Below are 24,566 nucleotides of genomic sequence, written 5' to 3' on the forward strand. Positions count from 1 at the left end.
ATGTCAATATCCTCACCTGTCAAATGAGTTAGAAAATGGCAAACCACTCCGATATTTTCCCCAAGAAAACCCAAACAGGATCATGAAGAGTTAGACACAACTGAAAATCACTGAACAACAACAAACAACAATTTATTAAGCTATTATCCAGGCACTGTAGTAAGTTCTGAGTGATAGAAATGGAAACAAATAAGACAGTCCCTCTCCTCAAAGAACAAAAATTTTAATGGGGAATTACTTACCATTATGATTGAGTCCATCACCATTAATTAATCTGCTAATTTTCTTTTCTTTTTTTTTTTTCTTGCATTAGTTATATTTCCTTTCCCAACTTTTTCTCTACTACTCACTTATTTCTTTTCCTCTTCCTGGAATTCTTGTTGGGCTTACATTTTAGCATTTTTCTTTGAGGTTTTGCTTGCAATTGTTTTCACATTGATGGCTCCTTCTTATGCCTTGGTCTTTCCTGTCATCATTGTAGCTTTTTATAGTCAAAGTTTATTGGTGGTGTTGGTATTGTTGGTGTTACTGTTGTTGTTTGACCATTTTGAAGTTCTTAAATGTTCAAATAATAAGAATATTGTCCTGGATCATGGTATGTACATGGAGACTCTGGTAAAACTAATTTCTCTACCAAGTTGCCAAGTATTTTTTTTTTTGTTTGTTTTACAAATTTGTAAGCTTTCCAGGAATTTGTGAGCTATTTTAAAATTATATTAGTAATTGTTTTCAGTTCCTTGTGAGGAAAAATGTTAAAAGAGAGTTGGAAAAGAGAGGCTTCATATGCACAAAGCAGCATGATGTGGAATTGACTAGGAAGTAGTGTGGAAGCCTAGTTCCCAAGAAAATAAGATGGAAGCCCACCTATCAGAGCCTGATGCAAGGGGATAAGATTAAGAGATTTAAGATTTTTGTGAGAGAAAGAGATGAAAATTAAGGGGTAAACAAAATGGTGATACACATTAAGTATCTAAAGTTGGATTTGAACTTAGATTTCTTTTGACTTTATCCAACTAGCAATCTCTCTATTAGAAAGTGATATCTCATAAGAAACTGAGTCTCAGAGCAGTTAAGTAGTTTGCCCAAGATTTTCTACCTAGTAAATGGAATCACTCAAAAAGCATTTATAAAGAATCTCTAAATAGTTTCAGAATACTACAGATACTGAAAATATTGCAGAAATTGAAAGTGACATCACAAATAGTCATACTGTTTTGATTCTTATTTCTGGACTGATCTGTATCCTATTCTTAAATGATAGTTCTAGAGTTTCCCTTGAGGGATGGTTCCAAAATTGTGTAGAGAAGAGTTCTCAATAAATACCAAATTAGAAGGATGTTACCTTGTTACCTCAGCAAAATAGCATTGTGGTATACAGATGAGATAATGAAAGGCAAAAGACACAATAATCAGTTGTGAAGAGGAAATTATTAAGAGATAAATGTTTTAACAGCATAAAATCCTGAAAAGGGCATGTTCTCATTTTATATAGAAAGGAAAAAAAGCCTATACCAGCCAAGGACATAAAGTTAGTTAGTGTCAGAGCCTGACTTATAAGTCAGGGAATATGGCCTGTTATTAGGGTTGAGTAGATTAAAAAATCATTGTGATATATGATATTGATATGATTAATGTAGATTAATATAATCATATAATCAATACAATATGTGATAAAATCAATCAATAAAACACTCATTAAATGCCTGCAATTTGTCAAGCACTGCTCTAAGTACTCTCAGAGATTTCATATTCTTCTGGAGGGAAATATGTATGTATATGTGTATACATCAGATACAAAGTGTAAACTTGAATTCACAAAGTAAAAACAAGATAATGGTGGGGACAAAACAAGAAAAGTAAAGAAGGGATCAGGGAGGGACTTGTATAGGAGTAGCATTTGAGCTAAGCCTTTAAGGAAGAGACAGGTTCTAAGTGATAAAGAGGAAGAGTGAATTCATTTCAGGCATGAGAGGCAACTTGTGAAAAGATACAGAAATAAGGGATGGAATATTCTATGTGAGGGACAACAAAAGCTACCTGTTTGTTTAGAGAGTAAGTGGAGTATGTGAAGGAGTTGCTGTTGTTCAGTCATTTCCAACTCTACCTGATTCCTGACACTGAATTTTGTTCCATGGCGTTTCCTGGGCAAAGACACTTGCCATTTTCTTCTCCACTGTGTCCTCATTTTACCCCAAGAGGAACTGAGGTAAATAGGGGTTAAGTGACGTGCCCACAGTCACACAGTATTTGAGGCTGAATTTGAACTCAGATCTTCCTGACTCCAGGTCCAGTGTTCTATCCACTGTACTACCTAGATGCCCCATCTAAAGAAGAGTAATTTATAATAAAACTGGAAAGATAAGCTGGAGCAGATTGTGAAAGACTTTTAAATATCAAAGCTACTAACAGGGAAGTAAGCTCCCCCAAACCTCCCAGTGTCCTCCAGACCAAGAGTTTTCTACTACTTACCTCCTGAAATAAAACTTCAAAATGACTTTGCCCCAAAACATCATCCACAGCTTCTAACCTTCATCTTTATCTGTTTTTATAAGAAAGAAATAATCCATTTCTGATGTTGAAAAATTTTGCAATTATAAATATCCCATGAAATATTTCTTGTTGCCTTTGAGTATATAATAAAACTACTTTGCCAAGTTTTTAAGTAGTTCTTCAAGGAGTGATTGTGAGCCATCCTTCCATTTGGGGACAATTTTTTTTTTTTGGTTTGCTTATAGCAAGAATGTCAAAAATTTATATAATTCATATATTATATATATATGAATATAATGAATAATTATATAATAATAATGCTGGCCATTGAACAAGTATGTCACATTTTGAGCACTAATGGACAAATTAAGTTCACTGATGATCTAAATAAAATGTAATTCTTAACATCCACTGGTCCTTTTCTGCCATGCTACTATTTTCACTGCGAAATTTGAAGCAGCACAGGACTGATGAGCACTTTGAATTTTTCATTGTTTCATGGGTTATTGTTGTTCACTTGTTTGTCAAGTCTAACTTTTTGTGGGCCCCATTGGGGTATTCTTCATAGAAATACTGGAGTTGTTTGTCATTTCCTTCTCCAGGTCATTTTACAGATAAGTAAACTAAGACAAATTGGGTTAAATGATTTACCCAGCATTAAGTGTTTAAGGTCAGATTTGACCCTAAACCTGGCACTGAATTTACTGTGTGACCTAGCTTTCTGGATGTTTATGGCTTGCGATAATTTAAATTAGGTAGCCAGCATATTGGTTATGTGCCTTTTTATAGTTAGTTAGCTTGGTCCTCAGAAAATAGGTTCAGCCTGTGGCCAGATATTATATAGGTAGTAAATTACAAAAGCAGACTTTGAACTTAGTTCTACCTCTAGAGTTAGTGCTCTTTCTATCATATATGCCATTGATATTGTATGATTGCATCTAGCTCCCAAACATTGCAGATCCCCTAGAAGAGACTTATAATCACTTAAAGAAGTTGGGACTGACTATCCACACAGAAAAATTCAAATGGATGAAAAATATTTATTGTCCATATTTTGATGGACAATCTATAGAACTTGTCCATTAGTATAACTATACAGTTAGACAATAGCTTAATCCAGAATTGAAAAGGAGTTGGTGGATTTCTTTAGAAAACTTCAAATCACTCTCATAAAATAAACTTATTTTCTTAATACCAACATTCTACTGCTCTTCCTATATTGGAAGATGTGGGATATAATAGTCTCTGAAGAACTAAAAATGAGTATCATCCAAAGAGAAATGAAGAGATAAGAGATGTCTGTAACATATATACAATGAGGAATTTCATAGACAAATAGGAGTTTAAAAAATGTAGAATTGGTTGGATTGGACTGGATGCATACTTATATAAGTACTACTAAATATGACTGAACAATAATAAAAAATCATAAAGAAGTAGCTGTCGCCCTCTTGTGTGTATAGTCTGTGTAGAATAAAGAAGGGAAACTTTAAAAAAAATGTATAAAAGGAAAAGAAGAAGGGCTGGTCACATGGAATAATGAGACAATGCACTGCCAGAATAGTCCATTGATAAACGTTTCAATGTCAAGATAAAGTGAGGAAGATTCTCAGCAGGAAACTTATGGGCAGAACTGGACAAGAGGCACACAAGAGATCAGGTATGGGTTAGTTACAATTTGTATTGTTAAAGAGAACTTCTGAATCTATGAAATCACAGATCCACTTAAGAAGAAACAAGAATTCAGAGAAATCTGGGAAGATTTATACAAAATGATAGCGAGAAAAGAAAGCAGAAAAAAGAGAATAATATTGACAATTTTCAAAATAATATAATTAAAAACAACACTGAAAAGTAGCTGAACTCAGATTAATCTTAATTAGCAATCTTGGTTTTGGAGAACAGAGAATGAAATACATGACTTTCTCAGAAAAGTGGGGCATTTCAGAAAATATACTCTGTCAGATTTACATAGCTGTTTTTTTAACTAGTTTCATTTAACAGTTTTGTTGTTGTTATTGTTACAAAGGAAGATTCAGTGGGGACTGAAGTATATAAGGAAATGACTATGGTTTTAAACATCAAAAGGCATCAATTTTTAAACTACATATAAGAAAATAAATCTCCAACTCATTCTGATGTAAACCCTCACTTCTGGGCCAGTGGTGAGATTGCCATCCTTATCTCCTCATTTATTCCAGAAACAATTAAGGAAATCTTATATATCCCATACTAGAACTGTCTCCCGTTCATGCAAGGAAGAATAAAGATAATAATATTTTTTATTGTATAGTGCTTCATCTATCATCTTTGATCCTGACAACAACCCTGTGGGATAAGTATAACTGGAATTATCCCCAGTTATGGAAGACTCAAAAAGATTAAAAGATTTACCAGGAGGATGAATATTGAAAACTATCTTTACATATATTTTGAAATTGAAAAACTATTATTTAAAAATACATATATTTTCCAGAGCTAATTATTGGTCACTGTATCTCATCATACTGCCGCTTAGTAATGCTAATGTTTAAATAATTTGATTCAACTCAACATTTATTAAACACCTCATGCTAATCATTGGCAATGTTTATTTAGTACTTTAAGGTTTTTTAAAGAATTTTGAAAATGCAAATTTGTGTCAACAGGGTTTATGCAAAGCACCAATTCCGTGTTTGCTTATGTGTGGTTTTGTCTGTGAGAAATGGAGAACAGGGAAAATTACAATTCTATACAATATTTCATAACTGAAACCCTTCTGACGCTTCCAAAAGGAAACTGTTTTTTTTTTTTTTCAATGTAAAAGGCCATATTTATTGTATATCTGGTGTAGTAGGAACTGTAAGCTTAAAAGGGTTTCCTCACCTTCCCCTTTGGAAGAAGCTCCCACCCATAGATATGGTCCACTGATGTTGTCCATCTTCCCTGCAAGTCCAGGACCTTATGGGAAAAACAGGACACACACTAAGCAGCAGCCCAAGACTACAGATACTTCCACTATTTACTGTTGTATTTATGTCTTTCTTAACTACTTGATGTATAAAACTATTCTACTATTTTTATTAGGTTCCAATCTTTTTTTTCTATTATGTAATTAAGTTTTTGAGTGTTTTGCCCCTAACTCCATTTTCCCTAAAAGTCCTGTGGTTTTGATTGCATGATTTTGCATATCACAAGTGATTTTTAGCTTCATACATTTTATATTATTATAATAGCAGAACTGACTATAGTTTTTTTGTTTTTTAAATACTATTATAGCTTTTTATTTACAAAACATATGCATGGGTAATTTTTCAACACTGACCCTTGCACAGCCTTCTGTTCCAAATTTTCTCCTCCTTTCCCCCACCCCCTTCCCTAGATGGCAGGTAGTCCATACATGTTAAATATGTTAAAATATGTTTTAAATCCAATAGATGTATACATATCTGTACAGTTATCTTGCTGAGCAAGAAAAAAATCAAATCTAGAAAGAAAGAAAAAAACCTGAGAAGGAAAACAAAAATGCAAGCAAACAATAACTGAAAGAGTGGAAATGGTATATTGCGGTCCACACTCATTTCCCATAGTTCTCTCTCTGGGTGTAGATGGCTCTCTTCATTACTGCACAATTGGAACTGGTTTGAATCATCTCATTGCTGAAAATCGCCACGTGCATCAGAATTGATCATTATATAGTCTTGTTGTTGCCACATATAATGATCTCCTGGTTCTGCTCATTTTACTTTGTATCAGTTCATGTAAGTCTCTCCAGACTTCTCTGAAATCATCCTGTTGGTCATTTCTAACAGAACAATAATATTCCATAATATTCATATATCATAATTTACTTAGCTATTCTTCACTTGATGGGCATACACTCAATTTCAGTTTCTGGCCACTACAAAAAGGGCTGCCACAAACATTTTTGCACATGTGGGTCTCTTTCCCTTCTTCAGGATCTCTTTGGGATATAAGCCCAGTAGAAACACTGCTGGATCAAAGGGTATGCACAGTTTGATAACCATATTGCTCTCCAGAATAGTTGGATGCATTCACAATTCCAGCATCAATGTTATCAATGTCCCAGTTTTCCCACATCCCCTGCAACATTCATCATTATCTTTTCCTGTCATCTTAGCCAATCTGACAGGTGTGTAGTGGCATCTCAGAATTGTCTTAATTTGCATTTTTCTGATCAATAGTGATTTGGAGCACCTTTTCATATGTCTAGAGATAGTTTCAATTTCTTCACCTGAAAATTGTCTGTTCATAACCATTTATCAATTGGAGAATGGCTTGATTTCTTATAAATTTGAATCAATAATCTATATATTTTGGAAATGAGGCCTTTATAAGAACCTTTAAATATAAAAGTGTCTTCCCAATTTATTGCTTCCCCTTCTAATCTTGTCTGCATTAGTTTTGTTTGTACAAAAACTTAATATAATCAAAATTATCTATTTGGTGATCAGTAAGGATCACTAGTTCTTCTTTGGTCACAAATTCCTTCCTCTTCCATAGGTCTGAGAGGTAAACTATCCTATGTTCTTCTAATTTATTTATAATATCATTCTTTATGTCTAGATCATGAACCCATTTTGACCTTATCTTGGTATACAGTGTTAAGTGTGGGTCAATGCCTAGTTTCTGCCATACTAGTTTCCAATTTTCCCAGCAGTTTTTGTCAAATAGTGAATTTTTATTCCAAAAGCTGGGATCTTTGGATTTGTCAAACACTAGATTGCTATAGTTATTGACTATTTTGTCCTGTGAACCTAATCTATTCCACTGATCAACTACTCTTTTTCTTAGCCAATATCAAATGGTTTTGATGACAACTGCTTTATAATATAGTTTTAGATCTGGTACAGCTAGGTCACCTTCATTTGATTTTTTTTTTCATTAATTCCCTTGAGATTCTTGACCTTTTGTTTTCCAAATGAATTTTGTTGTTATTTTTTCTAGGTCAGGAAAATAGTTTCTTGGGAATTTGATTGGTATAGCACTAAATACATAGATTAGGTTAGGTAATATTGTCATCTTTATTATATTCACTTGACCAAGAGCACTTGATATTTTTCCAATTGTTTAGATCTGATTTTATTTGTGTGGAAAATGTTTTGTAGTTTTGCTCATATAGTTCCTGATTTTCCTTTGGCAGATAGATTCCCAAATATTTTACATTATCAACAGTTATTTTAAATGTAATTTTTCTTTGTATCTCTTGCTGCTCAATTTTGTTAGTGATTTATAAGAATGCTGATGATTTATGTGGATTTATTTTGTATCCTGCAACTTTGCTAAAGTTGTGGATTGTTTGTAATAGTTTTTTAGTTGATTCATCTGCAAAGAGTGATAATTTGGTTTCTTCATTACCAACTCTAATTCCTTTAATTTCTTTCTCAGCTCTTATTGCCAAAGCTAGCATTTCTAATACAATATTAAATAGTAACGGTGATAGTGGGCAACCTTGTTGCACCCCTGATCTTATTGGGAATGGTTCCAGTTTATCCCCGTTACATATGATGCTTACTGATGTTTTAAATAGATGCTACTGACTATTTTAAGGAAAGTCCATTTATTCCTATACTCTCTAGTGTTTTTAATAGGAATGGGTGTTGGATTTTATCAAATGTTTTTTCTGCATCTATTGAGATGATCATATGTTTTTTGTTAATTTGGTTAATGATATCAGACTATAGTTTTTGACAAAAAGCTGTCAGGCACCAATAGTAGACCACCTTGTCATGCATAAAAGTATATAATACTTATATATCTAGGATGAATGAAATTAGGGTATTTTAAAAAATCACTTGATAAAGAATGAGGAATGAGACATAGAGAATTTAACTGTGCTATTTTAGCAAGAGGCTGAGAGGATTGGTGTGATTCTCAGTTTTTGGATTTATTAGCTTTGGAAGCTCAGTGCTTAATATGGTATTTAACACATAACAAGCATTTAATGTTTGTTAACTTATTGAACAGCATACAGGTATCCTGGGAACTCAGGCCACACCTGGCAAACCTGTTTTCATTGGTTAATAATGTCTTACCTTTATTATCTCATTTTCTCTGCATAATATTCTTATGAAGTAGGTATTATTGTCCCCATTTTACAGATTGGGGTCTGGAGTAAACTTGCTAAGGATGCAATTATTGAAGACAAGATTAACATTTAATCCCTGAGTACAGCATTTAACCCTGGTATTTCAAACTTCCTCCAAGATCTAACTAAGGATTTCCTCAAAACTCAGTTTACCTTTAAAGCAGCTGGGAGGAATCAAATTTGAAGTAATAGAAATTTTTCTCTCAATAAATAAGGACTAAATAAATAATAAATAAGAAGAATGACATTAATTGCCTTAAGGGAGGTCCATTGAAAGGAATTAAAGGAAGTTATTCATGTAACTTAAGGAAAAAAGAGTTGTTTTGTTTTGAATGTCTTTGGAAATGGCAATGCATCTAACCAAGCTGTCCTCAGTTTGTATATGGTCAAAGCCAGTCATTGAGAAGTAATTTGAGGAATTTCAACTGTGATAGAATATAAACAACAGCAGATTCTTGGGATTTTAGGATTGTCTAACAACTCTGCTGAAACATTTTTGAGGGTTTTTGTGTGTGTATGTGTGTGTGTTTTGTTTTTTTAATTTAACATTTGAAAGACCAAAAGAATTGTACTTCACAGACCTTGCTGCAATTCTTTGATTTTCTGATACTAGCCATTCAAGGAAACATTTGAAAAAACAATGATTAATTCTCCCAGAGAACTTTCTGGAATAGGGGATACAGACAAATGTGCCAGTTGCCAGCTAGTTAATTTACTGAGGACATGGATAGCTGTTTCATCAGTTTAAATATTTCTACTCTCACTCCTGAACCATGAACTGCAATTTTCTCTCTGTCTCTGTCTCTCTTTTTTCTGTCTCTGTCTGTCTGTCTGTATCTCTGTGTGTGTCTTTGTCTTTCTCTGTCTCTGTCTCTGACACAACTCATTCACATATTCTCACACACACTCACACACACACACACATACACACACACACTAACACACAACACACACTTGCTTCATGCTAGGAGCTCCTGCAGAGCTCAGGTCTCAGTCCTCTCATCCTGGCTAAAATGGCCTTTGCTCTGACATGATACATGATAGAACAAGTACTGACCTAGAGAAGTCTGGTTTTAAATCATTCTGTTTTGCTTTCTGTCTTTTAAGCTAAACATTTCTAGTCTTGGTGGCAGCCTTGTAAGTCTGAGATATCAGGTGCTCCTGGGTCCCTCATTGGGGGCCAACTGGTGATCAGAAGAATTTCCTATGTTGGAGAGAATACTCTGCATAAAGGGTAGAGTCTTCCGTAAAGATTCAGAAATGGGATTCAGTTATAGCAGTAATAATGCTCAAGCGTACAAAGACAAAACTTAAACTCCATAGTGACAGTTGTCTTCTCCAGCAAGGAAAGAATGATAGTTGACACTAGTGGATTGGGCAGGGAGTAAAAACACAGACGTCATCAGTGGTGGTCAGGGCCAGGGGGCACTGAATCAAATTTGTAAGAATATGTCATTCTCTAATTGATAAATGGTCAAAGGATATATATAAATAGGCAGTTTTCAGATGAAGAAATTAAAGCTACTTACAATCATATGAAAAAATTCTCTAAGTAAAAATTGATTGGAGAAATGCAAATTGAAACAACTCTGAAGTACCACCTCACGTCTATCAGATTAGCTAAAATGAGAGAAAAGGGAAATGATAAGCATTAGGGAAGATTGGAAAAACTGGAACACTAATGAATTGTTGGTGGAATGGTGAAATTATCCAACCCTTCTGGAGAGCAATTTGGAACTATGTCCAAAGGACTATCAAACTGTGCATAACCTCTGCTCCAGAAAAAACATGACTAAGCCTGAATCCCAAAAGGGAAAAGGACCCACAAAAATATTTATTGAATTCTTTCTGTAGTGAGAAAGAAATGGAAATTAAGGAATGCCCATCAATTGGGAAATGGCTGAACAAATTATGGTTTATGAATGGAATGGAATACTATTATATGATGGGCAGAATGATTTCAGAAAAGCCTAGAAAGACTTACATGAAGTGAGCAGAACCAGGGGAACATTGTACACAGTAACAACAACACTGTTCAGTGATCAACTATGATAGACTTAGTTCTTCCTAGCAACACAGTGATCAAAAACAATTCCAAAGATTTGCAATGGAAAATGTCATCCACATGCAGAGAAAGAACTATGGAGTCTGAGTGTAGATTGAAGCATACTATTTTCACTTTTTAATTGTTTTTTCTTTGTCATAGTTTTTCCCTTTTGTTTAGGTTCTTCTTTCACAAATGACTAATGAGAAAATATGATTGGGGAGGGGGTAAGAAAGGAAGAGAGGGAGACAAATTTGGAACTCAAAATTTTACAAAATGAATGTTGAAAATCATTTTTATATGTATTTTGGAAAAAAAATACTATTAAGTGGGGGAGAAAAAAACAACTCCTTACTATGAGGGTTTAAAGAGCCAAAAAGGTGGCATTTGGGGAATGGGTGGGTTGTAGCTCACTTTCTGGAAATACGGAGTAGATGGAGGTATCTTTCCCTTCCCACCAAGTATAAAGAAGACAGAGCCTCAGAGGCCTCTCATAGAGCAAAGATTTTTAATTTCTCCGGTCAGGGAGAATTCCAGGGTGGGATAGACCCTAATTATCGGGTCACAGAACACTAGATGAGGATACAAAACTACTCTTTCTGATTCATGATGAGAATTGGTGACTCTGCAGGAAACATTATCTTTCCTGTAGCCCTGATAATCCTGCTTATGACCATCTCTTTACATTTAGAGATTTATTGTGAACTGCAAGGATTTGACGTCACCCATCACATGGTCTAGATCAGGGGAACCTTTTTTTCTGCCAAGAATCACATGGATATTCATAAATCTTTCATGGGCCATACAAAATTATCAACTTAAAAACTCAAATAGTGGGAGGTAGATGTGCTTAGCTTTCAGCTCATGATTGCCTGTGGTTGCCTTGGCAGGACGGGACCAAATGATTTGAAAGGCCTTACAAGGCCTTGAGGCCAGAAGTTCTCCACCTGGGTCTAGATGAAGGACTCAATTATTCCAAAGAGAATAGGAGGGAAGCCTGGGATTTCTGTTTTTTATTTCTCTTTAGTCCCTCCTTCAGGGAGCTATTAGATTGTTTTCTGTTTTTTATTATTATATTATATTCTGCTTTTGCTTTTTATTTTCTTCTTTTAGTGCTACCTCTAGCAGACTTCTTGAATATCCAAAGTTAAAACTGACCTATAATAGTCTTAATGTCATTTAAATTAAAGTCCTTCAGACAACCTTTAGGACTTCACTACCAAGGTATGAAGTATGGCAAAAGCAATACCCCAGACCCATGCTTCCCCATTTTTCTTCAAAAAATATTGCAACCATTTTCCAGACTTGACTGACTCAGCCTCTCAATATCATTTCCCACTCACCTGAAAACAAAGCAGCCACAAAACTTACAGGAGCTTTGATGCTTGACTGACTACTATGGACAACTTAGACAAGGGGGCTCCTTTTAGCTCAATCAACTTGAGGTATCTTCAATGCTCACCCTTGTTGAATATTCTTCTCCTGATGTGATGAAATAAATCTGGTGAATGGTCTCTGAGTATCTCATTATGTTATTTTGAACCTAAATTTCCAGAGTATAAGCCTGAATCCAATTCAACACAGAATAAGAAGGTATCTGCTGAGGGGTATTGTGAGGCTCACAATTTAAAGCACTTTGCAAATGTTAAAATCAATATGTAAATACCATTTGTTATCATCATGATATCATCACCATCATTATTATTATTGTTATTATTTTCCAGTTTGATATCATTCCTTCTGAGTCCAAGCAACATTTATAGAGCAATACAAAAGTGTGCTGGAAAATGTTTAACCAAATGAGGGAGAGATGTGTGTACACATTCTTTAAAGTTTAATGTGTATTATTAACACTTTCTTAAGCCGATAGTCAACAAAATAATAAATCAAGGCATGTTTTGTAGAATTTGCTTATTTATGAGAGATAAATGTTGACCCTGAAAGTTTAACCACTGGTAGATGAGAGCCCTCTCCAGCACACCCCTGCATCAAGCTTGCAGCGAGGGAGAAAAACACAGATAACAATATTACATGATATTTGAGGATAAGTACATTAAGGAGGGGCAAAACAAAGTCTAATATTATGTGACATGATATTCAGTTTTCCATTTTAAAAGACAAAGGTTTCTGAAATTCCTACCTTTATGCCCTGAGTGAAATGGGTTGATTTGGTGGTGAGGGGGTGGGATGGGGAGTGGGAGATTGTCAATCTCCTCTCCTTAGAAGCAAACAGAAGAAAGAGCTTGTGTACCTTTTAGATGAAGGTGATTGGGCAACCATCCATCCTCTTTAAACACAGACTTGCCTTGTTCTTCCATTTCTGGCTGAGTGATAAAAACGTTAAATGTCATTTCCTGTATCAGTGGTTAACCACTAGATACTGGATCAGAGATTTACCAGAAATGCTGAACTCAGAAAGCAAAAGAAGGCCCTACTGTTTTCAATAACCCTTTCTTGAACCTTCTGGGAGCTATTTAACCTTTCTTTTGTGAGGAAGTGGCAGGGGGAGGTAGCAGAAAGGGGTTAGAGAAGCATGTCTTGGATTCGTATGACATTAGAGATGTCATAAGGAAAGGACTTCCCTTGTATAAGAGTAGGGAAAGTGGGATGGACATGACTCATGCTTTCTCCAACTGGATTTGCCCTTCTTTTCCCACTCTCAATATTTTGTTCATAGGTTGGGATTCCTGCCTCAAATGTCTCCCCACTCTACTCCATCCTTCTCTAAGCTGTCAAATTGATCTTCTAAAGCACAAGTCTGACTATGTCATCCCATCCCCATTCAGCCAACTCCAATGGTTCCTTATTATCTCCAGAATCAAATATAAAATACTGTTCAGCTTTGAAAGCTCTTCATTATCCAGCCCCATTCTTTCTAGTCTTGCTCCTTACTCCTCCTCCCTTCTGTGGTCCAGGAACACTAACCTCCTTGCTTTTCCTTTCATAAAAAGCTCCACTTTCTGATTTAGGAGGTTTTCACTGGTTATCCCTCTTGTTGTGCCCTATAGCTCTATTCCCCCTCATCTCCAGCTTTAGGCTTCCCTGCTTTCCTTCAAGTCTGAGCTAACGTCCTATCTTTTGTGAGAAATTTTTCCCAGTTCTCCTTTATTCTCATGCCTTTCTTCTGAGAATACTCTTAATTTTATATGTATATATGCAAGTGTTTGTATGTGTATAAATACATATATACACACACATATATAATTTGTTCATTATTTTCTTACATATTTTCTCCATTAAACTAAGATTACCTTGAAAATAGGGATTAATTTTTGCCTTTCTTTGTGTACCACTTGAGTTTAGCACAGTGCTTGATACTTAGTATGCAGTTAATAAAAACTTAAAGACATGGCTTGTATATTTAAAGGGAATATAGGATATACAGTAAGGAAGTATAAAAATCCTTCACTCAAATCCCCTTCAAGTTACTCATTAATTTGGGTTTTACTAATGCCAAGCTGGAGGCAACCAGGTTGTTCAGTGGATAACATGCTGGACCCAGAGAGAGAAAGGTCTGACTTCAATTCAGCTTCGGACATTTACTAGCAGTGTGACCTGAGCAAGTCACAACATCCATTTGCTGTAATTCAGTAAAAAAGGAAATGGCAAACCATCTCAGTGGTTTTGCCAAGAAAACTCCATAGGGATCACAGAGTCAGATACAACTAAATGATTAAACAGTAACAAAATGCAAAGCTATTGTGGTTAAAGCTTATTGTTAAATGTTCTATATTACCAGCACCTTTAAAAGTAGCAAACTTATATAGCATTTTAAAATTTGCAAATTGCTTTACCTATTTGATCTTCACATATCCATGTGAGTTAAGTGCTATCAATATCCCCATTTTATAGAAGAAAAAATCTAGTTCAAAAGGTTAATTTGGCCAATATGATTAATCATTAAAACAATCTGGTCAAAATCTAAGGTGGAATTTGAACTCAGGTATTCCTTATTCCAGGTCCAACAGTTTTACTATTACACCCTCTAGCAGTAATGGCAGAGATGAGAAGAGACAACTGGGGGAAGTGCAAACTACAAAGTAAACGCCTGCTGCATTGTGTCTGATAATAGAGTCAGGAGTTTTGGGAACCCAGGGACTCTTTGACTTGTTTCTTTGTCTCCAGTTCCCATTTTCTTGCTAAAGCAATGTAGCTATTAAATTAATTTAGTGCTCGGAAAAAAAAGGACCTTAGTCCTGGTCCTGTTCCAAGACAAGGGTAACTGCCTTAAAAGCTGCCCACAGACAGAGCTGCTCCAAGCAAATTTCCAGCTCTAAGCCTTTAATCCTATGAGTGCCATCCTGTGCTCCTGGCCCTCACTTCTGCAGCCAACATATAAAACTGTCTAACCTTTCCTAATCGGATGTCTTCATACACAATTCTCTAGTGTCTCAGTCAGTCCGTAGCACCTGCTTCGGCAATATTGCTTCTCTCATACAGCCTCCTAGAGAGACCAGGATGAGCACGTTCATATGGGATATGTGTGTGTCTGTGTGTTTGTGTGTCTGTCTGTCTTTCTCTTTATCTATCTGTCTGCTCTCTGTCTCTTTCTCTGTCTCTCTGACTTACTCTCTGTCTCTGTCTCCCTCTCTCTATGCTTTTTCTGTCTCTCCTCTGTCTCTCTGTCTGTCTCTGTCTCTGTTTCTCTCTCCTCCATCTCTCTTTGTCTCTGTCTCTCTGTTTCTGTCTTTCTCTGTGTGTCTCTGTCTCTGTCTTTTTCTGTTTCCCTCTGTCTTTGTTGTCTTTGTCTCTGTTTCTCTGTCTTTCTTTCTCTCTGTGTCTCTGTGTCTCTCTGTTTCTCTGTCTCTGTCTCTCCTGCTCTCTGTCTTTCTGTATCTGTCTCTGTCTCTGAATCTCTCTCTCTCTCTCTCTCTCTCTCTTCTCTCTCTCTCTCTCTCTCTCTTCTCTCTCTCTCTCTCTCTCTCTCTCTCTCTCTCTCTCTCTCTCTCTCTCTCTCTCTCTCTCTCTCTCTCTCTTTCTCTCTCTCTCTCTCTCTCTCTCTCTCTCTCTCCCTCTCTCCCTCCCTCTCTCATTTCCTCTCTCTCTCTCTCTCTCTCTCTCTCTCTCTCTCTCTCTCTCTCCTCCATTTCTCTCTGTGTCTCTGTTTCTCTCTGTCTTTGTTTCTGTCTTTCTCTGTGTCTCTCTGTGTCTCTGTCTTTTTCTGTCTCTCTCTGCCTTTGTTTGTCTGTTTCCCTGTATGTCTCTCTTTCTCTCTGTCTCTGTGTCTGTTTCTCTCTCTCTCTGTCTCTGTCTTTGTCTCTGTTTCTCTGTCTCTCTGTCTCTCTCTGTCTCTCTCTCTCTCACCACCCCCCCCCCCCATATATCTCTGAAATTGCAACTCTTGCAGGAATTTAGGTTTTATCTGGGTAGTTCAGATTTGGCCAAAAAAAAAAAGTTGACGTATCGAGAGTTCCTGGTGGAGTAAGGATAACAACAGAAGGACAGGTATAGCACAGTCCTGTAAGAATATTGTTAGGAGCCTTAAAACTGCAAATAATGGGTATATTAGCTCACATGTATATAGCCCTTGAGGATTTGCCAAACATTTATAGACCACTCTCTCTATGCAGCAAAGGTGATTATGATACCATTTTATAAATGAGAAAACTGGGATTCAGAGACTTTTAGTGACTTTTCTAGGGTCATACATACTTAATAAATATCTAAGTAGGATATTTTTAGAATCTTCTGAATATTTTTTTCCAATCCCATAAAGAGTATATATATTTCAACTATCAAGGAAAGTTAAGGACAACAACAACAAAAGTTATTAGAAGGGTTTTTAAAAAGTATATTTGAGAAAAGGAAGAACCAATGTAGTGGAAGGGATTATGACAATGTATAACATTTGATGATCTGTGTACTAAGGCCCATGGTAGTAAGGATGGAATTATTGTTATTATTATTATTATTTTTACTAAGGCAATTGGGTTAAGTGACTTGTCCAGGGTTACACAGCTAGGAAAGTGTCAAGTATCTGAGAGCAGATTTGAATTCAGGTCCTCCTGATTTCTGGGCTGGTGCTCTATCCACTGCACTACCTAGCTGCCCCTTGGTAAGGATGGAATTATGCCCTAGCGCATCCTCCTGTTTTCAGTGACAAAGGAACAAGCTATCAATTAATTAATTGATTAATCAGCTAAGAATTTAGTGTGTATTGTGGCCACTAGAAGGCAGCCCTACCCTCTAATCATCAGTCCACTGGCTACATTAGAAGATATTCAATAGATGAGAATCAAAGGCTTTTCCAGAGGACATTTAACTGAGGGATCTCCCTGTCTCATCGAAAAGATGGACATCTGGACCTATGGAATGAATTGCCTAGGCTCAAATTCATCATGATCTAGATGTTTATCAACTGGGAAAGGACTAAACAAATGGTGGTACATTCTGGTAATGGAATATGAGTGAACTATAAGAAATCATAAATGTGAAGAATTCCGAGAAGCAGAGGAAGATTTATATAAACTGTTGTAAAACAAAATAAGCAGAACAAAGAAAACAATGTATCCATAACTACATTGTACATGGAGGAAAAACCTAAATACTGTATAATTCTAATGATTAAGTTTGGCCTTATCAAGAGACGAAAAGATTTAATTGCCTTTAAGTTTTTGCAAAGGCAAGAAACAATGAATGTACAATATTATATAGACTATTATGTTTAATAATGGTTAATTTATCTTATTTTCCCCTCTCTTTGGTACAAGATATAGCTTGCTAGGATATAGATAAAATATATTTAGAAAAAAGGTTATAAATAAACAAATTAAAATTAACATTTACTAATGAAATAATTAAGATCAGATCACCAAATACTCAAATAAAACAGGAAAACTCTAAGGTTTGAAGCCCCATTCTATTTAATCTCATCGTGGCTGAGGGGTGTCACAGCAACAGCTGACTTTTATTAAATTCCTTCAATCAAATCCCATGCCATTCTAGGTCCCCATGAAGCCACTACAATTTTTTAAGATTTCTCCTAGTTCATTTTTTGCCACAACTGACTCATACTGGAGCTGAAAACAGTTGTAGCAAGCAGCAAGGTGGCAATTAAAAAGTGATTGGCAGGATTGGCAGGTAGTGACCGATCCCATGGACAGCATAACATGGATACGAAATCTTTCTTGGTGGTTGGGGGAGAATTGCTAGATCAATAAAAGCTCCTGGGGTAGAGGGATGACCAAGCTCAAGTATGCACATAAAAAAATGTTGACCTACCTCCCACTTGTCTCCTGTAGTTCCATTCTTCTTTCAGGGTCACCCTCAGAGCTGACTTGTAACCCTTTTCCTGCCTCGCTTACAGAACAAGCAAGAGAAGGCAAAACAACTCAATTCATTTTTTTCTCTGTTTACTTTGCTGATGAGAATGACCACTGGATTGGAAAAGATAAAATAAAAATGTCTATTTGGGAGCTGAAATCCAAGCTAAATGAGAAAATAGCAAAACAAAACAGAAACAAAGAACAACACCCCCCCCCCCCAATCATCTACCTATATTTGATAAACTCAAGTTATCAGGACTAGATAAACTGCATCCCAGTTCGTTAAAGAAACCGATGAGATAATTTAACATATATTGGACTCTGTGCCATCTAGGCAAGGGTGTGGGGGAAAAGGGGGGAAAATTGAAACACAAAGTTTTGCAAGGGCTAATGTTGAAGAATTGTCCATGCACATGTTTTGAAAAATAAAAAACTTTAATTAAAAAAAGAAACTTATGGGATAGCTAAGCAAAGGTTGGTGATCTCTGAAAGAGCATTGAAACTGGGAGAAGTGTCGCAAGAATTGAAAATGCCAAATAACCTGGGCTTTTTTTTAAAAAAAAAAAGGGAAGAAAATTTAATGTATAAATTATAGGCCAGTGAACTTGACTTCAATTCTAGGCAAAATTTAAGAAAGTATTATCAAAGACATGGTTGGTAAACACCCAGAAAAGGAAGCAGTCATCACAGAGTCCCAGGACAGCTTAACTGAGAATAAGTCACAAAGATTTTAGGTCAGTTATAAACATGATTTTAGATTCTGGTACACTAAAGATGAGATCCTTCTCCAGTGACCAAGAGGAAGCTATGGTACTGAAGGAAATGAGTCACTTCAAGATTGAAGTTCTCATTATAAATGGAACTAGAAGACAAAAGGAAGTTATAGCTAAGAGGTAAGGGCTTCATCAATTCTCCTCCAAAGAGATGATGGACTTACAAGAAGAAGAAACTTTAGATGTCATTTAGCTCAAATGCATCCTGAACACACACACACACACACACACACACACACACACACACACACACACTTTACAGATGAGAAAATTAAATTTTAGGGATACTGAGATTTGCCTAAATTCTTATAGGTACTAAGTGGAAGAATCAATAGATGAAGCCATGTCTTCTACCTCCAAATTCTGTATGTTTCCTCTGGACCATACTGTCTCCTTGAAGAGGAAAATAGAGGAGGTGGGGCTGGTTTTATTGTGTGTCCAAAAATAAGAAGCTTCATTGGAAACTGAGTCAACTGGTACTCATTTTACAGATAGACCATGATGAAGAAAATTACCTTTTTTGACCAGCATCTTTTGCAGAGGGCAAGGAGGTAGAGAAATTTAGTGAAAGATTCTGTAAGATCCACCAAATTAAGCCAACCGATACTTCAGTAAAATGTTACTTTAATAAAAGTGTGGGCTTAAGTGAAGATGATGAAAAAGATTTTGGAAATCATGACACAGTGAATAGCCAAGCTGGACTTGAAATTAGAAAGACCTGGATTCAAATCCCATCTCAGACACTTAATAGTTGTAAAATCCAAGCCAAGTTATTTACTGGTCCATGGCCTTAGGTTCCTCATTTGTAAAATGAAAATGTTAGCATCAAAGATTTCTTCCAGCTCTAACTCTATGATCTTATACTTCATGGTTCAGGACTAAGAAACAAGTAAGACCAAAGACTTATTCTACACAGAAGTCTCATATCTATATAATAGAAATACTTTCTTGAAGAGAATTAGAAGGTACTAAGCATGGAGAGTACTAAATGATACTACAAAAATCCTAAAAAAGAGAAAACATTTGGTTACTGATCTGGGAATTATTTTAAATCAATTATTTAAATATAATGAAATAATTGACTTGTTAGAACAAAGATAAAGTTAATGCTAAATTAAAGAATAAAAACTGAGAATTGAATATAGTGAACAATGAAGCACTTCAGCATAACTTATTTAAATAAGCTGTTGACTTAAAAAAAGGTCGTGTTTGTGTATGAAATATTGTATTGCTGAAAAGTACATGAAAAGTGTCCCTCAATTAATGAAAAAATGCAAATGAAGGTGGCCTAGATGTGCCAGATCTAAAACTATATTATAAAGCAGCAGTCATCAAAATCATTTGGTACTGGCTAAGAAATAGAGAAGTTGATCAGTGGAATAGATTAGGTTCACAGGACAAAATAGTCAATGACTATAGTAATCTAGTGTTTGACAAACCCAAAGACCCCAGTTTTCAAGATAAGAATTCACCATTTGACAAAAACTGCTGGGAAAATTGGAAACTAGAATGACAGAAACTAGGGATTGACCCATACCTAACACCGTACACCAAGATAAGATCGAAATGGGTTCATGATCTAGACATAAAGAATGATATTATAAGCAAATTAGAATTGTCCTTCACATAGAACAGTTTACCTCTCAGATCTGTGGAGAAGGAAGGAATTTGTGACCAAAGAAATGGAGATCATTATTGAACACAAAATATATAATTTTGATTATATTAAGTTGAAAAGTTCTTATATAAACAAAACAAATGCAGACAAAATTTAAAGGAAAAAAATAAAGTAGGAAAACATTTTCACATTCAAGGGTTCTGATAAAGGCCTTATTTCTAAAATATATAGAGAATTGACTCAAATTTATAAGAATTTAAGCCATTCTCCAATTGATAAATGGTCAAAAGATATGAACAGATAATTTTCAGATGAAGAAATTAAAACCATTTTTAGTCATATGAAAAGGTGCTCCAAATCACTATTGATTAGAGAAATGGGAATTAAGACAACTCTGAGGTACCACTGCACATCTCTCAGATTGGCTAAGATGAAAGGAAACGATAATGATGAATGTTGGAAGAAATGTGGGAAAGCTGGAACACTGATTCATTGCTGGCAAAACACAGTTCAGATCCAACCATTCTGGAGAGCAATTTGGAACTAAGTTCAAAAAGTTATCAAACTGTGCATACCCTTTGATCCAGTGCTGTTTCTACTGGGCTTACATCCCAAAGAGATCTTAAAGGAGGGAAAAGGACCCATATATGCAAAAATGTTTGGAGCAGTCCTTTTTGTAGTGGCCAGAAACTGGAAACTGAATGGATTCCCATCAGTTGGAGAATGGCTGAATAAGTTATGGTGTATGAATGTTATGGAATATTATTGTTCTGTAAGAAACCATCAACAGAGAGGCTTGGAGAGACTTATATGAACTAGTGCTAAGTGAATTAAATAGAACTAGGAGAACATTTTACACGGCAATAGCAAGATTCTATGAGAATTAATTTTGAGGGACATGACTCTAACAATGAAATGGTTCAGGCCAGTTCCAATGATCTTGTGATGATGAGAGCCATCTATACCCAGAAAGAGGATTGTAGGAACTGAGGGTGGATGACAACATACCATTTTCACTCTTTTTGTTTTGATTTGCTTGACTTTTATTTTTTCTCATTTTTTCTTTTTGATCTGATTTTTCTTGTGCAGCAAGATAATTTTATAAATATGTATGCCTAAAAAAAAGAAAAGAAAAAAAAGTGCCTTTTTTTCTATACCTCTTTCCTCTGGCTTTCCTTTGTGCATTTTCTGTCGACATACTTTTACCTCTCCTTCTTTAGGGAAGAGTTCTTCTTTCAAGCCTCCTTTAGCAAGAAATGTTGGTCAAGTAGAAATGCTTGAGGTAATCACCTCAGAGAGGTTAACTCCCAACTCTCATGATATTTCCCTCGAATACTCCTAAACTCGTTTTTTCCTAGTACTGATCCACATGTGCATTTTCTTTTTCTGCTTTTGGGATGGTAACAAAATGTGAGTCAATAGTTTGCTTACATGTGTGATTCTGAGTTCTCACATTGGGAAAGACCAAGTAAAATTATACAAGTCTACCTTCCTCCTGACACATTTTGCTACCTGTTGTATCCCTGTCTACTATCATTGCTCAAAAATATACACAGAATGGAAATTCAATCATTTACTTTATATCAGAGAAATCATGAAATAGAAAGCTAAACACATTGAATAAACAGCAGTTGGTAAACTAGCTCATTTCTTTCTCTCTCTCTCTCTCTCTCTCAAAGGATTGCAGATTTACCTACTGTATTTTCAGTAGGATGAATGACCAATCTTTTTGCTCTGTTCCATATAGGTTCACAGCTACTGTTCCTCTTCACTGCCAGTTTGTTTGCAGTGATAAAAATAAAGATTGTGGTAATAGCTGTGGCAGTGATACCTCCAGTTACAAGTGAGCCCTGCTAAGAGTAGGGAAAAGGTAACTCCATTTTCCTCACCCCCAGTCTATTTTCCTCATTCCAGTTCTTTTCTCTGAAATCTTGCTTCTCTCATGAGAATTTTCCTTTTCCTTCCTTCAGTATAACAACAACAACAACAACAATAATTAACATTTATAGTTATCCCCTCCGCATTACAGGGGTTAAGGGAATGATGACCCTGAAATCTGGAAAATCCTTGTTAAAATTTTGCCCCCCCCACTTTGTACCAGAAAAGAAATCTGATTTTTTTTCTTTTATGGGGTATTTATATAGTAAAATCTGGATTAAATATTTGGTCATAGGTTTTGAGTTATTTGCTGGTTTTTGCATGTCATTTATGACTTCTGCAAAACTTCCCCCCAATCCCCACTTAATTTCTAATGCTGACCTACAGTATATCGAAATCTCAGTGGGGAAAGTTGCAATGTGGAAGGGGTAACTGTATATAGTGCATATGATGTGCCAGGTATTGAGCTGCATAGAAGATAATGTTTCAATCACTGTTTCATGTTTTTTTAGAGACTCAGGTAAACATTGGAGAATTCCTATCCAGCAGACATAGATCTCCACCAATATACTGTTTTAAAGGTAAGTAGATAAAAGAACAGCTGTCAATACAGACCACCACTCTCTTCTAAGGAACTTTTACCATATAAATCAGTTATTATAGAAACATGACCATAAGAACCTAGGGACTTCCTTGGCAAGCAAATAGTTTATCTCTTGGTCAAATAAGGAAATAAAAGACAGGCAAGGTGTTGCTGTTGCGTTACTATTGAGTTAGAATATAAATTCATTTATAAGATCCTTTGGAAGTAGATGGTGAATTGTATGAAAACAGTGAGAAACATTTAATGAAAAAGACAGAGTCCCAAGTAAGCCTAATTACCCAAAGACTATTTAAGGATGACATTTGAAGGAAGACAACAGGTAAAATATGAAAGACCTACTGACATTTCTATAATACACAATGTTCTCCATTAATTGCACAAAGTCATTGTTTTGGGACTTTAACATCACCAGTTTCATTTTTTGAGAAAGTAAACTATAAACTAAGTATAGAGAAGATATCAGTTCCAGAGAAGATATAGTTCAAATACCCATGCCAGATAATTAATTAACTGTAAGATATAGGCAAGTCACTTAACTTACTCTGCTTATTTTCCCTTTTGTAAAAGAGAAAACTAGAAATTGATAAACTCTAAGATCTTTTCCATTCATAAATCTATGATCCTGTCATTTTATAAGATATCTAAAAGAGGGGGAAATTTCAAATGCTTTGAGTGGGGGAATAGGAATAAAAATTATAAGCCTTATTAATTTTTTAAAAAGCAATTAAAATTATATCAATAGCTATCATACCTAGTTTCCAACCTCTATAAAATTTTTTTTGAGAATAATTTCTATGTATCAAGGGCATCCTTGATCAAAATATCAGAAGGAAAGAGACAGACTGACAAATAATATTCTACAACAAAATACAGTTTTAAGATCAGAAAATTGGAAGAATGACAGAAAATATTAAAATGTGCCATTACTATTTGTTAAAGGTCAAATATTAAAATATAAATGATTTGACCATAATGAGAAGATGGGACTTATTAGAAAAAATCTTGATGTTGAAAAAGATTGAAAGCAAAGGGAAAAAGGACAGCAGAGGATGAAATGGAGCGCAAGCAATGGACAAGCAATAAATATGAAATTAGACAGACTTTGAGAGAAAATGGAAGATAGAAGGGTCTAGTATTCTTTGGTTCATTGGGTCATGAAGAGATGGACATGACTGAAACCATAATTACTGTTCAGTTACTATTAAAAAAAAAAAACCAACCTGATTCATCAGAGCAAAACATAACTTCAAAGGTTACCAATCTTTGTTTTCCATGCATATGTAAAAACCTTATAAGATTCTTTGAAAGTTTTAGTACTAGAAATAAATTTGTTCACTGATTGTCTGGTTATTAATATCAAGTAAGGCATAAAACAGGGAGACATATGCTCATCAAAGATGTTTGCCATTGTCTTGGACAAGGGCCAGCACAGTATCCAAATAGGAGTCCCTATGGGTGGTGAGGAGCATCTGCTCCCGTTTGTAGATGACATCCTACTAATTGCATCCAGCCATAGGACTTTGTGAAATCTCCTAAATGAGATCTGTAATCATTCAAAAGAGAGTTCAGCATATCTCCTCAGTAAATCCAAATTATGAAGAATGATTATTTTCTCAACTATCACAGGTAGCTGCATAGAGAGCCTATTGAGCTGATCAATAACTGCATATATTTTAAATAGATACTGCAAAAACAACAAATTAGGTCTAAATTTGAATAGGAGACTGGTTTGTGTTGCTTTTGGAAATTGTATAATGCATATAGTGACCCTGAATTTCTTTCTAAAACTAAGATCCATTTTTAAAT

General features: G+C 35.4%; 1 long non-coding RNA gene across 1 annotated transcript in view; it reads left to right on the forward strand.

The window, feature by feature from the left end:
• Window positions 1-3,890: 3,890 nt before the first annotated feature.
• The window catches only part of LOC111721089, a 28,107-nt gene continuing 7,431 nt past the window's right edge, over window positions 3,891-24,566 (forward strand). The window contains exons 1-3 of the long non-coding RNA XR_004229490.1: window positions 3,891-4,150; window positions 22,026-22,148; window positions 22,669-22,737. This is a non-coding gene — a long non-coding RNA (uncharacterized LOC111721089). The remainder of the gene's footprint in view (window positions 4,151-22,025; window positions 22,149-22,668; window positions 22,738-24,566) is intronic.

This window comes from Sarcophilus harrisii, chromosome 5 (genome assembly GCF_902635505.1).
Source record: "Sarcophilus harrisii chromosome 5, mSarHar1.11, whole genome shotgun sequence".
NCBI lineage: Eukaryota > Metazoa > Chordata > Mammalia > Dasyuromorphia > Dasyuridae > Sarcophilus > Sarcophilus harrisii.